Consider the following 20,837-nt stretch of genomic DNA (forward strand, 5'->3'; position numbering starts at 1 on the left):
AAGATCTAATCACAATGAGTGTTTATTCAACCTCAAACTTATACACATCAAACATGAATTAACACTTTAGAATTATTGACCAAAAATAATAAAGCATTAAATTGAAAATAGAGAGACTAAGATTTTATTGTTTAAAAATAGAAATCAAATAATATAATTCATCCTAGGGTTTATCATCCCCAAGTATTAAGAGAACTAGTTCATAATGGCAAAAGTAAACACCAAAAATACAATATAACCACTAGAATAACATAAATCCGTGATAACTCCCTTGAAAATCAACTTGGACTCCTGAATCTTGGTGGAAAATTGCTTGGAAATTGGCTTTAATGGTGTTCTCAAGGTAATTTTGTGCTCTCCTTCTTATTTTTTCTATTTATATCATCTTAAAGTGCTAAAAAAACTAAAAATCGTAACTTGCAACCTTCAGCTCAAATAGTTCCCGAGATTGACACACTCTGGACACACAGTTGTATGAATCCACATGGCCATGTGGATTGCTTATGTGAAAATCTGCTACATGTCCACAGCTTCCACATGAACATACTAGTAGAGTCGACTGAATATGACGTTAGAGTAACGTGTATAGGCGGTGTTTCAACACCAACCGATTCGCCAAAGACTGTGTCATATAAAGGCTTTCTAGCTTCTTCAATAAGGTGGATGTCATTTTCTCCATGAGTACCTCTTGCAACACATTATTTGTAAGGCACAACTGAATTGCAGATAGAGTCTTCTCATTAAGCTCATCCTAATCTGACTGATCTAAACTCGCCGAATTTTTCCCTATGACAACCTTCTTTGGGTTGTCCTGAACCAGAATTTTTGTCATCTAAACTTGCCATAAATTAAAATTTTTGACCCCATCTAACTTCTCAATATCAAATTTCGTTGTTGTCATCTCTGAACATGTCAATTGTGAAATCTGAATCAAGCTTTGATACTAGTTTGTTGGGATTAACCCGTATAAACAATGAACAAAAAGAAATAAAAAAGATCGAACACAAATATTTACATGGAAAAACTCATCTACAATGAAGAAGACAAAAAACCACGGGAAAATGAGACTTCACTAATGAGAAAGTAATCTAAAAAGTACAAGATGGAGATAATAAAAAATAAACTCTAAATCTCGGATACAAAGCCCTCCTACTAAAACACAAAAATTTTCTTAAAGCTCTATTTGAGCAATTTCTTAATTGAGTTATGTTGTATGTTTTTGCATCAACTTTTCTAAGGTTACTAAGGCCCTTTTATAGGCCAAATTCGAAGGTCAAATATGATTAAATCATCCTAGATTAGTCAGAGTTTAACTAGGAAGAATAATAAGAGTTTAACTAGAGGAAAAAACTTGGTTTATGTGGGAACACGTCGCCACGTCGGCTTTTCCTTGTTGCAGCGTCAACTCTATTTCGTCTGAAAATACGAGGCACACTCCACAAATTATGTGATGAACTTTAAAGCTTGATTTGTTTTTATATATACATGTAATTGAATATTAATCAAGAATTATGTACCAAGCTTCTTAATTAGGCTTCGATGTCACATTTCTGTTTATTTGAGTTGCTTCAGCAACAGATGTGGCATCCTACATTCAGATTTGCCGTCAGAGTCGAGTACGGGGTATCACATCTCTACATGAGGAGTTAAAGCATATGACATTGGCATACTGAAGCTAAAATAAAATATGCTTACAAAAGACAAATATCTCCCTATATGACATGATGGGATCTCCGCATACGAGTTACCAACAATCACTATTGGTATGCAAAAGTTGAGCTCGAAGGAACTTACAAAAGAATGCCTCCCTAAAGATGATTGCAGTGTCCTTGGATAAGAGCTTTCAAACAACGACGTGAAATCATTAAACAATCATGTTGTTGGACTCTCTAATTCATATTGCTATATTTACAGGAAACCTTAACGAACACGGACCATTTGCCTCTACATAATCAAACTGGGTATATATCTCTATTGCATATTCCTAGTTGAGATATCATAATTTTGATATCATTATCATTAAACTCAATTGCAATAAATTTGATTAGGTTTAATGAGATCAAAAATTTATATTTAAGTTAGATAATGTCCTCCAACTTGAACTTCAGACTTTCCACTAATTTTTACATAAGTTTATCTAATTTAATGCTCTTTTGAAAGCCAAACTTATAAGGTGAACAAATTTAAATATATTTTTCATTTTAGCATAATAAATAATTGTAAAATCTAAAATCTATTACTCATCTTGTATGCTAAAATCTATATAGCATTACACCCTAAACTAAACTAAATAAATATGAGAATATTATCATATACAAAACTATTAATTATACCAAAACTAAATATCGTTATTTTAATTAAATAAAACACATTATTTTTTACATAATATTACAACATAATTACTAAAATATACCCTTTGTTTCACCAAGTTTCTCATATTTTTACTTTTAAAGATAAAAGTTTCAACTTTGATCTCTTATTATTTAAAATTTATTATGGATAAAAATTTGAAAAGAAAAGATTATAAGAACTTTCGATGAAGTCGTTTTTAATATATATATATTTAAAATTTAATTAATTTAAATATTTAAATTAATTGAGTTAAAGTTTGAAAATATTTGACAAAAAAAATGTCAACTGTGACAGTTTTAGTGGGACAGAGGGGGTTTTGAGTTTCCAAACATGATATTATGAATAAAGTAACAAAGTAATTAGTTACTCACTTGCTGTCGATTGCCTCTCTCACTACACCAAAACAGGCTTTTAGTGGCATTTTTAGCGGCGTTTGGATAAAAAACGCCACTAAATATTGATCATTAGCGGCGCTTTATGGAAAACGCCGCTGAAAATAAGCATTAGCGGCGTTTTCCAAAAAGCGCCGCAAACAACCTACGCCCAACGACGCTGTTTTCTTAGCTTTTGGGGATTTAGCGGCGTTTTTAATAAAGCGTCGCTAATGGCCAGGGCTTTAGCGGCATTTTTAGGAAGCGCCGCAAAAAAAATAAGCCCAACGACGCCGTTTTGTGGGATTTTGGGGATTTAGCGGCGTTTTTAAGAAAGCGTCGCTAATGGTCAGGGCTTTAGCAGCGTTTTTGAAAAAGCGCCGCAAAAAAACATAAGCCCAACGATGCCGTTTTTTGGGCTGTTGGGGATTTAGCAGCGTTTTTAAGAAAGCGCCGCCAATGGTCAGGGATTTAGCGGCGTTTTTGAAAAAGCGCTGCAAAAAAACATAAGCCCAACGACGCCGTTTTGTGGGCTTTTGGTGATTTAGCGGCGTTTTTAAGAAAGCGCCGCTAATGGTCAAGGCTTTAGCGGCGTTTTTGAAAAAGCACCGCAAAAAAACATAAGCCCAACGACGCCATTTTCTGGGCTTTTGGGGATTTAGCGACGTTTTAAGAAAGCGCCGCTAATGCTTAGGGCTTTAACGGCGTTTTTGAGAAAGCGCTGCAAAAAACATAAGCCCAACGATGCCGTTTTGTGGGCTTTCGGGGATTTAGCGGCATTTTTAAGAAAGCGCCGTAAAAAAATAAGCCAAATGACGCCGTTTTGTGAGCTTTCGGGGATTTAGAGGCCAAAAAAATAATGACACGTAGAAATAATTTGAAATAAAACACATGGAAAAATTAAAATACTATTATTTAAAATAATTGTAAAAGAGATAATAATAAATTTGTTTAGGGTTTTTGGTTTAGGGTATATGATTTATCTAAGATTTAAGGTCGGTTTAGGGAGTATGGGTTTAGGGATTATGGATTAGGGATTATGGATTAGGGATTATGGATTAGGGGTTGGGATTTAAGGGTTAGGGGTTTAGGGGTTAGACGTGCTAAAGGTTAAAAGTTAGGGATTTAGGGGTCGAGTTAGGGTTTTGGGTTTAGATTAATTATTTTTTTAATTTATATTTTAAATATATTCTTATATAATTGTAAAAGAGATAATAATAAATTTGTTTAGGGTTTTTAGTTTAAGGTATATGATTAATTTAGTATTTAAGGCCGGTTTAGGAGTTCATATTTTAAGGTTTAGGGAGTATGGATTTAGGGATTATGAATTAGGGATTATGGTTTAAGTGTTTGGATTTAAGGTTTAGGGGTTTAGGGGTTAGATGTTAGGGGTTAAGAGTTAGGGATTTAAGGTTTAGGGATTCAAGGGTCGAGTTAAGGTTTTGAGTTTAGATTAATTATTTTTTAATTTATATTTTAAATATATTCTTATATAATTGTAAAAGAGATAATAATAAATCAAATATATTGAAATTATGAGTATAGTTTAAATTATTTAAGAGATATATAATAGATAGACTTTATATGTATTGAATGGTTAATTTAGGGTTTACTTGAGATTTGTTAAATGATAAAATTTTATACAATTAATTAATGCTTTTATATTCAAAAAATTTAATCTAAACCATTTGATATATTTAAATATTAGTTTAAATAGAATTAATAAATAAGTTAAAAAAAGTAATAGATTGATATGGATATTTAGGTATAATTATTTATTTTGGAGAGGACCAAATTATAAGAAAAAAATACAAAAATAAAAATGAAATAAAATGATATGGATATATAGGTAATTATTTAATTTAGATAATTCTAACTTAATAATTAATTACAACTATTTTATCATTTGTTTTCTTATTAAAATATACAATATATATTTATTTTGAGAGTACTTGTTTTTTTATTTTATAAAAATCAATTTATAAAAAACAAAATAAAAATTTTTAGCATAGCAAAACGGCGTCATTTTGTTCAAAATGAAATAATATTTAGCGGCATTTTTATTAAAAAACGCCGCAAAAAATAAATCAATTTTAAAAAAATAAAAAAAAATTTGGCATAGAAAAACTGTGTCATTTTGTTCAAAATGAAATAGCGGCGTTTTTATCAAAAACGCCGCAAAAAATAAATCAATTTAGTAAAAAAAATTTGCATAGCAAAACGGCGTCATTTTGTTCAAAATGAAATCGCGGCGGTTTTATAAAAAAATGCCGCAAAAATAAATCAAATTATAAAAAACAAAATAAAAAATTTTTAGAATAGCAAAACAGCGTAGTTTTGTTCAAAATGAAATTTTTTTGCAGCGTTTGCGTAAAAACGCCGCTAAAGGTAAGCAATAGCGGCGTTTTTGTAAAAAAAGGCCACAAAATAATTTTACTTTTAAAAAATAGCCCCCTTTTAGCATAGCATAGCAAAACGGCGTAGTTTTATTCAAAATAAAAAATTTTTATGTTTTTCATAAAAACGCTAAAAGTAACAATAACGGCGTTTTGTAAAAACATACAAAATAATTTTACTTTTAAAAATAGCCCCTTTTAGCATAGCATAGCAAAAGCAGTAGTTTTGTTCAAAATGAATTTTTTTGTGGCGTTTGCGTAAAAACGCCGCTAAAGGTAAGCAATAGCGGCGTTTTTGTAAAAAAACGCCACAAAATAATTTTACTTTTAAAAAATAGCCCCCTTTTAGCATAACATAGCAAAACAGCGTAGTTTTATTCAAAATGAAATTTTTTTGTGGCCGCTAAAGGTAAGCAATAGCGGCGTTTTTGTAAAAGACGCCACAAAATAATTTTACTTTTAAAAAATAGCCCCCTTTTAGCATAGCATAGCAAAACGGCGTAGTTTTATTCAAAATGAAATTTTCCACAAAATAATTTTACTTTTAAAAAATAGCCTCCTTTTAGCATAGCATAGCAAAACGGCGTAGTTTTATTCAAAATGAATTTTTTTTTGCAATAGCGGCGTTTTTATAAAAATCGCCACAAAACTAATTTTACTTTTAAAAAATAGCACCCTTTTAGCATAGCATAGCAAAACGGTGTAGTTTTGTTCAAAATGAAAAAAAATTTGAGGTGTTTTTATAAAAAACGCCGCTAAAGGTAAGCAATAGCGGCGTTTTTAGAGAAAACGCCACAAAAATAATTTCACTTTAAAAAAATAACGCCATTTTATAAAATCCCGCTTCCGAAATTCCCTTTCCCCCCTAAAATCCCTAATTTCCCACATCCAAGAAAAAAACCCAAAAGCTTATTCTACTGATCTGTGTTTCTTCCCAACTGAAGCCAAGCCAGTTCTTGTTTGTTCTTCTTCTTAAAACTCTCAAATGGATAAAAGTGGTCCAAATCAAAGAACCTAGAACCAGGAAACCAAGGAAACGATGAGAAAAAGAGCAAAAAGGGATTGCGACTATTAGCTCAAGCAGGTTCTTTTTCTTGTTCCTTACTAATGCAACATATTCTGTTTTTAATATCTCACAAAAGTAACATTACAGACACTATTTTACAGTTGTCTAGTGTCTGAAAATATGGATATTTGCAGGGATTGAACTATGTTGGTTCAATGTGCTTTTCAGATTACGCATTTGTTCCTGTTGCTTCTAACGTTTTGTTGTTTAAATGCATGGCTTGTGCCTTTCCTTTCAATTTCCAAAAACCAAAAATTGAACTCCACTCCGACAACACACACAAACGCCTCTTACATTTCTGCTTATTTTTAGGGTTAATTTTTTTTCTTTTATTAACCTAAATTTCATTTCTCCATCCCAAAAATCCTTGGATCAGGTAACTTGAAGAGATAAGCATATTCAGTTTTTTCCTTTAAATGTTTTTACGGGTTAAAATCAAATTTTTTACCGTCCATTTGTTCATCTAAAACTTTTTGATCTTGGGTTTTGTCTAATATTAATAAAAATCTTTATATTTGCTTCAAATTAAAAATCTCTTCTCGCATGAAGAAAAGCAAAAAATTATGATTGTTATTTTTCCGGAATCTTGTTGTTCATTCTTGTTTGAAGATTAGATTAGATTGAAAATATTAATCTAAAATTCGATTCTTTCCTTGTTTGGTTGGTTTGATAATGGGGTGCTTAGAATTAATAATAATGATGTTTTTGGAATGAAGTTGTAGCTAATGTTAATAGTTACAAGCCTTTGTGGGGTAAAATATTCATCACCTTGAGGTAATCAATATTCAAGTTACATACATATGATTAGAAATATTCATAAGCTTATATAATTCATCAAGATACAATATTGGCATCTGCTCACCCATTGTTTTGGGTTTGTTGTTGTTGCAGGGAAGTGAGAAGCTCCTTCAGCTAGTCTCAAATTACTCCATGGTTTCAAACTTGAAAAGATAAGCATAGAGAAATGTCGATCACCCACACTAATTTCCTGTCCTGAACAGTTCTATGGTGATGATAAATAATTTGTTTGTGGGATGAACTTGCCTAATGTCTTATAGGTTTAAATTATTATATAGTAAATTAGTATATAGAATCATCGCTTGCTTTTTCAAGTAAAGGTAGATGCAAAGGCACTACTTTAAATTGAATAATGCATTTGATTTAGATGTTTATTGTTATTATTTTCTTGATTTTTATTATCGCTCACATTCCATGTGTCTTAGAAAAAGTAGATTGTCCTTAATAGAAAGCTCATATGTGAAGTTGGTTTGCGTAACCTCCCTTACTTTTACATAATTAAGTAAACTCTATTTTGTCACCCTATCTTTTCCAAATTGTGAATTACAATCGAAGTCGCAATATCTAGTTTAATAGTCCTACCGTAAAGGTTTCAATATCTTAATTATCTCTTTCTTTTATCATTTGGCATCTACGTTTTGAATTAAAAAAAAGCGATTAAATTTATTTCATATCTGTCATTCTAATTGCATATCTCTTATTTTTAATTTATCAATGTCATTCTAATTTGTTTATCATTAGTATTGTGTAAAAAGCTTATCTTTCATATTCCTTTCATCTCGCCAAAGGTTTATGTTTGTTTGTTTAAATTTTAGCTTAGTTTATACTTTATGCTTTAACTATTAAATACAATTACAGTAAGTAAATTAGGGCCGATGATATTTTTTATATATTATTCTAAAGTATTTATATTTGTTTAAATTTGCATTGTCTATTTTTGTTTTCACCCTTTTTTTTCCCTTGATTTTTTCACATACAAAAATAAAACTAAAAGAGTAGTGTTAGTCGATCCTCTAAAAGAGTTCCATGTCTAACATGCAAAGGAATGGGTCATACAGCTGAATATTGCCTAGTCTGTCAGGCATCTGGTGCTGATGAGTCTGCTCCTAGAACTTCTAGAGAATAGGTAAATAAAGGCAATAAGTTGAAAGCTACAATTGAGGTAGCTATGCGTTTGAAGCCTGGAATATGTGAAAGAAAATTGAGGGGTTAATAATGCGATTTTTTTAATGGCAGAATGATGGTTAGGTTTAGCTTAGTTTATTTTAGTATGTACGAAGGTTAGGTTTAGCTTCTAGATGCTTAGTTTATTTTAGTATCAGTAGCTTAGTTTAGCTTAGTTTATTTATTGTGATTTGAGCTTCTGGCATTTTATATTATTGATTCTGAATAGGTCTGGTGCCAGCTCCTGCTGTAGTGGTGTTATTATTTTGAACAATCTATACTCTATAAATAGGATGTTGTTATCTGCCGTTGTGCATAATTGCAGAGTATGTTCAGATTCCATGGACGTTTTACAATGATACTATGAATGAGTTTTACAATTTTTCTACTTATTTTTTGTGTAGGGTAGTGATGCCTTGTCAATGGCTGAAGGACAAAATGAAATGCAAAAGCTTTTCAAGGAGTAAGCCACTTTTTTCATTAGAACAAGCCTGTATGTCTGTTGAGAGTACTTGTCATAATAAATTGTTTGCACGCCCTTTGGTTCCATGATTGAATCATAAAAATCAGTTAATTGGCTTTTTATGCTATTATCTCTTTAACTTTCTGAATGGCCCTTCCACTTTGATATTTCGTTGATGTAAAAGATGTTGGGAGCTCCACATTGATTTAAATGTGTTTTTAATTTATTTATTTATAGTGCTCTTATCCCTTTCAATAATGACCAAACTCCGGTTTTCATCTTAGTCCGAAGTTATGGTAAGTTCTTAATGTTAGCATCTCCTTAAAATCTGTCTTGGAGGATACTAAATGGATTTATTCTATGTATTGAGGTTAGAAGCACATGTATATTAGACTTGAATTGTTTTAGATAATAATTCATTTGGTAGTATTCTCTAGTTTTTTGGATGATCAGAAATGTGCTTGATATAGTCGTTCACTTAAATGTCTTTCTAACTGTTTCTTTTTTAACCTGACAATTTCATTGTTTGTCTTAAATAATTACAAATATGGCGTGACTCCATTTACTCTGCTGAAAGGGATTTTTATTCAGGGTCCCATCTTTGTGTCTGAGTCACAAAAAAGACTACCTACAGAAGATAAAAGTGGTGCTGGTATCAGAATTCATGATAACAATGAAGGAGAGGAATCATGACAAGGGAAGTGTCACCGGGAGATTTAATATGGCTCAAACTCCTTGGGGAAACATGGTGGCTGCAGTGGTATGCCTATTGTCGTGGTTGTTTGATCTAGCAACTAGTTCTCTTTTTGACCTTTTAAAGATTAATTAGCATTTGGAGCGTAATTATGTAGTTCGTGGATTTTATTTGTCGATATTGTTTCAGTTGTATTATTAATTGTGTTATTAATTTATTATTTTAAATTCTAAAACTAAATTCATTAATTTTATATATAGTTTTAAAGTTTAAAATTTTCATAGAAAATTTAATTTAAATAATATTTTTATTTATCCTAAAAGTATATTTAAAGTTCAAATTTAAAAATATAATATTTATCATAAAAATAAATATTATTTGATTAAAATATTTTTTTAAAGGTTATGTTTTTAGTGGCGTTTTTGCTAGAAGGGCCGCTAAAGGTTTGTTCTTTAGGTCATGATCTTTAGTGGCATTTGTGACAAAAGCGCCGCTAAAGCTCATGGTCTTTAGCGGCGTTTGTGACAGACGCACCGCTAAAGGTCATGGTCTTTAGCGGCGTTTTTCGCATAAACGCCGCTAAAGTTAGTGGCGTCTTCTGTAGCGGCACTTTTTGCGGCGCTTGTGAAAGCGCCGCTAATACTTTTAGTGGCGTTTAAAAGCGCCGCTAAATGCCTAAAAAAACGCCGCAAAAAGCCTGTTTTGGTGTAGTGTCTACTTCTCTCATCTTAAGTCTTAACCTTTGTTGTGGCTGGCCGTCGTCACCGTCGTGGGGCTGAACTTCTTTTTAACAGTTGCATTTTTTTTATTGTTAGCTTATATTTGGATCTTGGGTTCGCGAGTTGTTATTTACTAAGCTGATAATTAAAAGTTGTTTTTGATGATAAACAAACTGAAAAGCCTTTTTGAAGTTTAATCAGGCAATCATATTTTCTTTTTCTTCTTCTCTGCAAATGGTGCCTTTTTTTAACTTTTTTTTTATCAACTTTCATTTATATTTTTATATTTATTCATGTTTTCATATATTGTTTGTTTCACATTTTATTGATATGAAACTACCTATAAGTATTGCTTTTCAAAAGCATTTATCTATACTTCTAATCTCATCAATCAAAAATATTAATAATTATTAAAATATTTTTATTCAAATTAACAAATATTAATATTTGGGTTTTTTTTCCTTTCATGTTTTTCAATAAAATAATATTATGATAAATTTTGAATTTCTGACACATGAGTTTTAAACTTATAATTTAACCATTCTAACTAAAGCCTTACTTCATTTTATCATAAACTTTTTATAAATATATGTTTTACATCATTTTTTTTACTCACATCGTGATTGTCCACAACCTAATATCTATCAATCTATTAATTAAGTATTTAATTGAGTTGGAGTCATGAGCTAAGTGACACCTAGACTTGATCATGGATCGAGCTGGATCAGATTTGGGCCGGACCGATTCAAAATTTTAGGCCCATTTTCTAGGATCGAGCCTAACTGAAAATGGGCTTAAAATTCTATCCAAACTTGACCCAGATTAAAAATGCTAAACTCGAGCCCGAGCTGCCCTATCCGTATTAAAAAAAGTATATAAAAATAAATTATAAAAATATAATACATCAAATATACTAAAAATATTAAAATAACTGTTTTCCAACAAATTGAAAATATAACACTAAGATAGTTGAAACTTAACAAGCAAATGCCTCTAAAATAGTAGTAAAATTAACAATAAAACAAGAGTTACAAACAATAATAACAAAATAGTAGCACTATAATAGAGAAACAACAACAAAATAACTGATTCGGGCCTATATTTTTGTTCAAACCCTTTACTTTTCGGGCAAACCTTCGGGCCTAGGCAGGTGGCCGAACCCATTATCAAGTTTAGTGATACCAACTCAATTAGTAAAATTATATTAAAATAAAAATTAGTAAAATTAGAATATAGGTAAATAGATATTTTGAAATTAAAAAAAATAAAACTTTTTCACTACTTTGAAATAACTATCCATCTAAATTTATTTATTAATTTGAAATAATTACTCATCTAAAAAAATTTAACATTTTAATTAACGTAAAATCAAAAAAATTTCAATTTCTCTAAAAATTATCTAATTATTTCAAATATAATTAATTTTAAATAAAATCTTTATGTATAAAATATTTATTCTTTTTCACCCATATAGGTGTGAGATTCTTTGAACTGATTTAACAAAAAGAAAAAAGAAAGTAAATAAAATAAATAAAACGGGGAAGAACCCAACAAATCAACAAGCAAAATGTGAGGGTAGGTGGGAGCGTCGAGCGCGCAGTTAAACGGTGCCGTTTTCCAACGCTACGTCTCCCCATGGACTTGGTTGCAACTGTCTGCTGTGTCGTTCGGAGCCGCCTGAAATGCAAGAGGGTGAGTGAGCAAAAGGAGCCACATTCTCCGTGAAGAAGGAGCCATTGGAACTGAGCTAACTCCAACATGGCCATATCTGGGAATTTAAGTGTTGCAGCTACGCTCGCCTCCTACCATCACAACCCTTCTCCTAGTTCCACACTCTCTTCAAAGGTCCTTATCTTCTGATATCTATTACCTCTTCATTTTCCTTCGTATTTACTTTTTTCTACATCAAATTTGAAATATTTTTGCATTTTCCTATGTATTTTTTCAATTCCCTGTTGGAACCGAATATAATTGGGCAATTACTGTCTAGGTATGGGTTAGAGTTCGACATGATATTCTTATTCGTTTTAATTCCAAATTTTTCAACCAATCGGAGCATGAGCTATTAGATTTTCCTAGTTTCCACTCGCATTGTAGCGCTGAAAATCCTTACATCTGGCTTTTGCCTCCTATCATTTCTTCTAATAATTTATTCTTGTATTGTAAGCTTCAATTTTATTATAGTTTGCTTTGCAATTTTCCTATGCTTAATCTAGTCATCTTCATACATTCTCTTGGCGGTCTTCACTTCTTTTAATCAATGATCAAAACTCAAGACTATAGATTGATCTTTGTTAACTTTTGAATAGATGATCACATATAAGCGTATATAATACATAGACTGCAAGACAGGTTATATTGAGAATATTTCCTGTGAGTTTTACAACTTATTACTTGTTTATAAAAACTTGGCAATAATGAGTAAGGACATTAAATGACTATAACATTTATGCAAATTATACCATCCATCACCACTTTTTGGAATATCATTAGATATGAATATGTTAGATACGGCATCCTTACCTTTCCTCCCTTTGATTAGATGTTCATAGTCATACTCATACTCATACCAGATGATGGTAAAATGGAAGATCTGAGCTTGATGAGTTTTGTGCTCTGCGTTAGTCAATGCTATGCTTGTTCATCACAAGACTTTAACCTCCTGCCTGTGATAATTAGCTCCTAAGGTAATGAAATTAACCAATAGTGACTTAGGAACTAAAAGTAAATGCATTGCCACCGATTGTGGATTATATGTTAGGTGGTGGTATGTGCTATTTCTGTTAATGGCTGTCACTGATGCACGAATGGTCTTTCTATTACTCGTGTGTAGTAGAACTTTTGAGTAAAGCATTGGTGGCAGTGGTTATTGCAGCAACTTTCTTATTATTGGTTTCATTGAAAGTTATCATTTCAAACAAATAGTCAAGTTCTCTAGCTCCTTGATTCTGGATGGTGGTGGTTTTTGTGGTCTCTGCTGCTGCTCTAGTTTGGTGCCCTTTGTTGTTATAGGAGCATGTATTTGCATTGCTACTAGGCATTGGCATAATTTGTTGCTTGCTTGAAAAAAAAGTACATTGTTTGGAAGAAAGCACCATTAATTACTATAGGTGTATAAACATGCTCTGTAGTCTTCAATGCTATGGAAAAGTGCCAAATGTTCCATTCTTCTTATTTTGGTCGTACATTAGATATCAATAAAGACCACTGTTTGTTAGAAGTAGAAGGAACTGGCTAGTGAGTTTTTTAGAATGTAAAATTTAGAGGAAATGCTAATGCATGGTCATATTTTGATTTCTTATAGGTAGATTTTACGTGCTTCATGAATGGAAGATCAAGTTTTTCTGGAATTACACTGAAATGGACTGGAATGACAATGAATGGCAGAAACATTCATGATCAAACTAAAGGTTTAGCTGGAATATTGGGAGGTTATAAGATATCACCAAATACTGGCAGCCAAGAGGTTGAAAGCATACTCTTGAATGCCATAAACATGAGCTTCTTTGAGCGACTTAACTTGGCATGGAAAATAGTTTTCCCTTCTCCAGCAACCAGAAGGAGTTCTAATGCAAATATAGCAAAGCAGCTTTGAAGATGCTTCTGTTATCTGATCGTTGTGCAGTTAGTGATGAGGCGAAACAGAAGATTGTTAAGAACATCGTAAGGACCCCGTCAGATTTTGTTGAGATGGAGTCAAAAGACAAGGTTCAACTTAGTGTCTCAACAGATTCTGATCTAGGGACTATTTACTCCGTCACGGTCCCTGTTCAGCGAGTGAAGGCAGAATATCAAGAAGTGAATGGAGCTGGAACAATAACAAATATCGAGTACAAAGATACTGGAGAAAGGTCTGGATGTATCGATGTCAAGTTCGATTTCTATGTTCCAGATGAATAAACACAGATTGATGAGGTCAGAAGGTAAAAACATTTGCATTTGGCAATGCAACTTGACACTTGGTTGTACGTATGAAATTTTTTTCATTTAAGGTGATTTTCTCGATTGCCTTTGTTTCAGTCTGTAATTTGATTATGGATTTCAGATTTAGATATCTTTCAAGAGTCAGGGTTTTTTTTTTTTTTTTTTTTGCTTTTGCTACAATCCAAAATCTGTCTACTAGCTTCAACTCAACCTTTTTTTTTCTTCTTTAGTTAATATTGTATCGATTTCTGTTCATAAACTATATTAAAAATCAGTTTTACTTAAACCTGTTAATTATATTTTATATATATACTAGATTGTTTTATCATTATGGTGGAAGTAAAATCTTTATATAAAAAATTATTAATTAATGCATTTGGTATGTTTTAGTATATGAGTTAACAATAAGCTAATTAAACCGATATGATTTAGTCATTCTCATGATTTGTTTTTAGCAAAAGGGAAAAACATCGTTTACTTTGAAGAAGGTTTTTTTTTTACCGAAATTTTTACTCATTTTTCTAATTTTAAGTTTAAAATTTTACTAATTATTTTTTATTTTATATTTCACTACTGTAATACCTATGTAATAAATAAACTTTTTCTCATGTTATTTCACTAATAATCAAACATAGTATAAGTGAATTATAGGTGGAGTAAGGTGAATTGATGAAGGTTTTGTGTTGCAGGTTTGATTCTTGAACTCTTGGTTATTTGTATTTGTTCTATTTGAATATTTATAGAAAAATATGAAAAGATAAATACATTGTTACAATAATATTTAATTGAATATTTATTGAATCCAAGTTGTAAGTTATAGGTTAGAAGTTCACTTTCTTTTGAATTAGTTTGAGTTCAAATTGTTAAAAATATAGATATCACATATATAACAAGAGTAATTACATATAAAAAGTGATCAAATTTGGTTAAGGTTTATTGAGCTTTAGTTATTAAATAAAGTATGAACCAAATATGTGTAGATACTTTAGTAATTAATTTTAATTGATGATGGACTGATTAAAAATTAGGGTTAATGTGCAAAAGTTATATATATTAGAGTTATGGTCCCCAAATTACACATAGATAACTTTTCTAATATCTAATCTTTAGAAAAGAGAGTCCCTTCTCAAAATTACTTGTATGCTATTTTGGAACATCAAAATCACAATACTTGAAAATTTCAAGAAATCCATGACTTCAAGTATGCTTTAGATCTAGTTTTTTTTGATTTATTCTTAATGATTTAATATGACATATTCGATTTATTAATATTTATTTTAGATTTTAATGTTGTGGCAAAATATATATTAACCCTTTTTTTAAATAAGGTTAATGATTTGACTAATCGATGGACTAATAAAATACCATCTTTAGAAAAAGAGTTTAGATAATATTTATGATTAAAAATTAAATACTAAGTATAATTCAAATATCAATCTATAAGTTAAACCTTTTATAAAATTCAAAATAAATTAAAAAATGGAAATGTGTTGATGTACATTGTTTTTCTTACCATGTCTGGTAGGGGAATGTTATTCCCAAATTCATTGAATGTAATATTCATTTATTTTGTTTATTTGGTTGAACGTAATATTCATTCAATGAAATGATCATTACTTCTATATTACTTGTCTTCCAAGAATAGTTATTCTTTGGTATCACCAAACCAAAGAATGACTATTCAATTCTACATTGAATAACAAAATAATAATAATTTCCAGATTAGTCCTTTAGAACTTGGAATTTGAAAATAAAATATTCAAATATTTTAATATAATTTAATATAAAATATTTAATTTCAAAATATAATTTAAAATAAAATATTTGAATATAATTATATTAAAATAATTATATTAAAAATATTATTAAATTATATTTCATTTTATTTTTATCAAATTATAATTAATAATAATTATATTAAAATATGACTAAATTATTTTTTATTAAATTATTTTTAATAATAATCCTATTAAAATTTAATAACAATAACAATAATTACCTACAAAAAAATTTATGCTAAGGGTACTCTAGTCATTTTAGTTTTTTTCTTATACTATTACAACATCATTCCATTCAACCAAACACAAGAATACTATTAGAGGGCGTTTGGTTGGGGGGAATAGGCATGCATTCCCCCCTATGCAGCGGGCCCACAACCAAACGAGTGTTTGGTTCACTGTAATAACATTACATCCCGAATCGGTTACTGGCCTATTACTCCTATTGCCCGTAATAGCTATTACACCCCCTCATCGCCGATTAGGGATTCCGCCTGCCTTTCATCTTTTCTTTTCTATTTTCTGCCCTCATCAAGCTTCCGATTCTCCCAAGTTTCCCTTCCAGAGGTAATTTCTTTTCCCTTCCATCGGTTCTGCCATCTGTTCTTCTCGTTCATTTCTTTTATTTTCTTCATGGATTATCTCTGTTATTGTTGTTATTTTCTTCATGGATTATCTCGTTCGGTTCTGCCATCGGTTCTTCTCGTTTTATTTTCTTTTATTTTCTTCATAGATTATCTCTGTAATTTCTTTTCCCTTCCATCGGTTCTGCCATCGGTTCTGCCGTCACTTAATCAACCGACTTTAGTAATTCTCAAGAAAGGCTTTTATTAGGGGGTGTTTGAAGCAACATTTTTGGAGGCGTTAATAATACGTTCAATCTTGGGAACCAACACAGTTTTTAATCTGATATTTCCAGTTTTCTTTATAAACAATTTTTGCCATTTTTTTCTCAACTAACCCGTGGAAAATCTCTCTCAAACTCACCTAATACCCAGATTCCAACTCTTATTTTTGATAAAAATCATGGAGGCAGCATCTTTACCTGGAGTTCTTTCATATATCAAACTCAGTGGTTCCAGTCTCTGCTATTCTGATGATAGATTTTTAAGGTAATCCTTTTATTTTCTTTGAACTGTTAATCAGAGGTTTATGCTTTATAGTTTTTGTCTGAATGGGTTTTTTTTAACTTTATAGAACCTAAGATTGTTCTTAGCTCTTCTTTTTGTGAATCAAAGATGAAATTCTTGGATTTGTCCATTTCTTTATATTGTTTTTTTTTTCTGGTCGATTCCTCGGGGCAGACGCATTGCGTCTTTCTCACGACATTCATCTAATGGATTCAATGGTGTGAATAAACCTTTCTCTAAAGCCCTTATCAAAGGACCCTTTCTCAGTGATGGCCTAATTCAGAGGAGAAATCTGCATTTGCAAGCAATTTGCAGGGTGGGGGTTTACACCTTGGGTGAAAATGATGTTGTGGAATCTCATCACTCACATGCCATGGAGGAAAAAATTGGGGTTCTTCTTTTGAACCTTGGAGGGCCAGAGACATTTAAAGATGTTCAACCTTTTCTATATAACTTGTTTGCTGATCTTGTACGTTATTTTGCTTGTTCTTTTTTTGTTTTGTGTGTGTGTATTTCATATGAACATTTGTGGGTTTCAAGTTACAATGGTGTTGAGGTGATGATGTTTCTTTGTACAGGATATAATAGGTTGCTTGGGCTGTTTAAGTTACTTCAACGGCCATTGGCAAAGCTAATATTTGTTCTTCGAGCTCCGAAAAGTGAAGAAGGATATGCTGCCATTGGTGGCGGCTCGCCTTTGCGTAAAATAACCGATGAACAGGTAAAATCAAGTCCCTTGATTGTAGAAATTTGCTTGTTACTTTGTCCTGAGCTAGTGGCTTGAAAATGAACTATTGTACTTTTTTATGGATATTTTTTTCCAAAACGAACCATGCTGTGCTTTGGGGAAACTGGAAAGTATATTTATAGTTTAAAGAACTCGTTGCAGGCAAATGCTCTTCGAATGGCTTTGGAGGCAAATAATGTGAATGTCAGTATGTATGTTGGAATGCGATATTGGTATCCATTCATAGAGGAGGTCATTGAGCAGGTTCGTCTCTTGATAGCCTAACAAATTTGCATGTGTTTTGAACTTGTATGATACCATATACGGAGAGTGAGCTTTCTGTTGTGCTTTTGTTGATAATTAAGGTGGTTGTTAAGTTGATTAAATCCTTACATGAGGGATACTCTTATTTGGTTATGCCTTTGAAGAACTTTATACCTCATATATTAATTTGGAATTCTCTGTGTAGCATTGAATGATCTATCTTCAAATTCAATTCGGGTTATATACTGATTACCGATAAGCATTTATTATGTGCAACACAGATTAAGCTAGACAAGATAAAAAAGCTTGTTGTGCTGCCATTATATCCTCAGTTCTCCATTTCCACAACTGGAAGAGATTGACATGGAATATAAGCACTTAGCTCTTGAATCCGGAATCGAGAATTGGGGTCGTGTTCCTGCCCTCCACATGTATGGTAGTGAAAATACAATATGGTAGTTCTTTGCACTATGTAGACGCATGGTTATAGTGAAGTTGTTATTCTTGTATGGTATCTCATTGATTTTGTATATATATTCTCTTAGACTTCTGTATATTTTGAAAAACCGCACATCTATAAGGACCTAAATATCTAAAAGTTTTAATTTTAGGTTGATACATTGTTGGACGGTATCAAATAGGATGACAAAGGTTTAGCAGTGGCTATAGCTCAAAATGTTGACACTGGAGCCATATTAATGCAAGGCTTTGTCAACAGGGGTGCACTAGCTACAACTATCACTTCTAGGAAGGCAACGTTCTTCAGTCGATCACGGGCAACATTATGGACAAAAGGAGAAACTTCCAACAATTTCATCAACATTTATGACAAAAGGAGAAACAAGTTATGCGTGCAATTTAGTTGGAGAGGTTTTTTGTTAGGTCATGTAAGACTTTTGTTGGTTAAACTATTAGAAATTCAAGATCAAATTGGGTCCTCTAATATAAAAATGAGCAATTTAGTCCTTATATAATTCGTTTTGAAGCAAACAAGTAACTTTTAAATAGTTTTAATATTTTTCTTATCTAAATGCTCGTGGAAAAAATTGAAAATAAACATGTCTAAAAGTTTAATCATAAAAAAAATCATCTTTCTACAGAAAATACAAAAAAAAAAGTTAAAATGAAAGAAGAAAACAACATTGAAGACCAAAATTGCTACAATTCAAAACTAGAAACAAAAATGAAATTGAGAAAATAAAATTTACTTTCTAAATTTTAGAATTCGAAATTGTTGATGCACAAATAATAGAATCCTAATTTGTCAATGGACAGAAAATCACTGATGAGATGAGTTGAAAGGTGCTTTACGGTCGGAAATGGAATACATAATTGGGAATATGAATAAAAACCCTAATTCATTATGTTGTTAAGCAAATTGAACTTGGGTTGCTGATGGTAAAGTAACAATCATAAAATCATTATTCAAAGTCAAGTTCAAATATTTTAATATTTGATAGAAGAAATTGATAAAGTTTGTTGATACAATCATAAGAATATTTAACACTAAGAATTTTATTAAATTATATATTTTGTTAAATTATATTTAATAATAATTATTTTAAATTATATTTTATAGTACTATATATTATGATTTTAGTAAATTCATATATTTTATTAAATTATGTATTTTTATTAAATTATATTTAATAATAATTATGTTAAAATATGATTAAATTATTTATTATTTATATTAATAATCTTATTAAAAATTAATAACAATAACAATAATCATCTACCTAAAAAAAATTCTGCTAAGGGTATTCTAGTCATTTTAGTTTTTTTCTTTATGGTATTATACCTCTATTCCATTCAACCAAACACAAGAATACCATTACGCCTCTATTCCATTCCATTCAACCAAACAAAAGAATTACCTATTACGCCTCTATTCCATTACGCATCTATTCCATTACACCTCTATTCCATTACAGGGAACCAAACGTGCTATTACAGTTCTATTTCATTCCATTCAACCAAATAGTTGAATTATTTATTACAACTCTATTATATTACAACTCTATTCCATTATAGCTCTATTTCATTACAGCGAACCAAGCGTAGTGTAAAAATTTTGAGTGGCTCAAAGTTTTAGGAAGAGAAAGAATTATGCCTAGTTGTAAAATGGTTGATGATTTTCATCGTTAAATTAAATTGATGGACCAAGACATGTGATAATTTCAAGTTTGATAGTAAAATTATAAACAATCTAAAAAAAAGTTATTAAAAATTAAAAATATTTAAAAATACTAAAATTGATATATCTTATAAAAATAATAAAAACTTATAAATATTATAAAATAAAAATATAATAAATTCTAACAAATTATAAAAAATTATAAAATTAATAAACATATTTAAAATTTTAAAATTTTATAAAACGTAAAAAATCTTAAAAACTTATAAAAAATTAAAAATCATAAAAATATTAAATATTATTTAATGTTAAAATATTAAAATTCATATAAACTTATAAAATTTATTTAAAAATCATAAAACTTATAAATATTATAAAAAATTCTAATAACTTATTAAAACTTTATGAAATTATTAAAATATATTTAAAATTTTATAAAAGATTTATAAACATTCATAAAATTTATAAAAATAATAAATTATAAAAAATGTTATTTAAACCCTAAAATTATAATGAACACATAGCATCATACCAACCATCATATAATGAAAATTGTCATCCGATCGTTAGGGTCAATTTCATGTTGAATACAATGTTCTCGATCTTTCATAAATAAATCAATAATGTGGGACCCTCTCCTTTTATTGATAATCTGTTATTTTTATTTTAAAATTTTTATTTCTAATTTTTAAGTACAATATAGTAGTTTGGACCTTGAAAAGTTAAAAATATTTGCTAAATATTGTATGATAAAGTATTTTTTGGTGTCGTTAGATACTATCAAACAAAAATTTCATTATTCAATTATTAACATGTGTCATGGTGAAATATTCAAACCAAAGTTTTCAGAATCA

At 30.3% G+C, this 20,837-nt stretch overlaps 1 long non-coding RNA gene and 1 pseudogene across 1 annotated transcript; both read left to right on the top strand.

The window, feature by feature from the left end:
• The first annotated feature begins 11,556 nt into the window (after window positions 1-11,556).
• On the top strand, window positions 11,557-14,227 carry LOC105794219 (cell division topological specificity factor homolog, chloroplastic-like; annotated as a pseudogene).
• Window positions 14,228-17,451: 3,224 nt separating this feature from the next.
• On the top strand, window positions 17,452-18,769 carry LOC105794220 (uncharacterized). Its single transcript, XR_008194066.1, has 3 exons — window positions 17,452-17,576; window positions 17,745-17,846; window positions 18,128-18,769. It is a non-coding gene; the product is annotated as an uncharacterized LOC105794220 (long non-coding RNA).
• The last annotated feature ends 2,068 nt before the right edge of the window (window positions 18,770-20,837 follow it).

Source organism: Gossypium raimondii, chromosome 3, assembly GCF_025698545.1.
Source record: "Gossypium raimondii isolate GPD5lz chromosome 3, ASM2569854v1, whole genome shotgun sequence".
Taxonomy (NCBI): Eukaryota; Viridiplantae; Streptophyta; class Magnoliopsida; order Malvales; family Malvaceae; genus Gossypium; species Gossypium raimondii.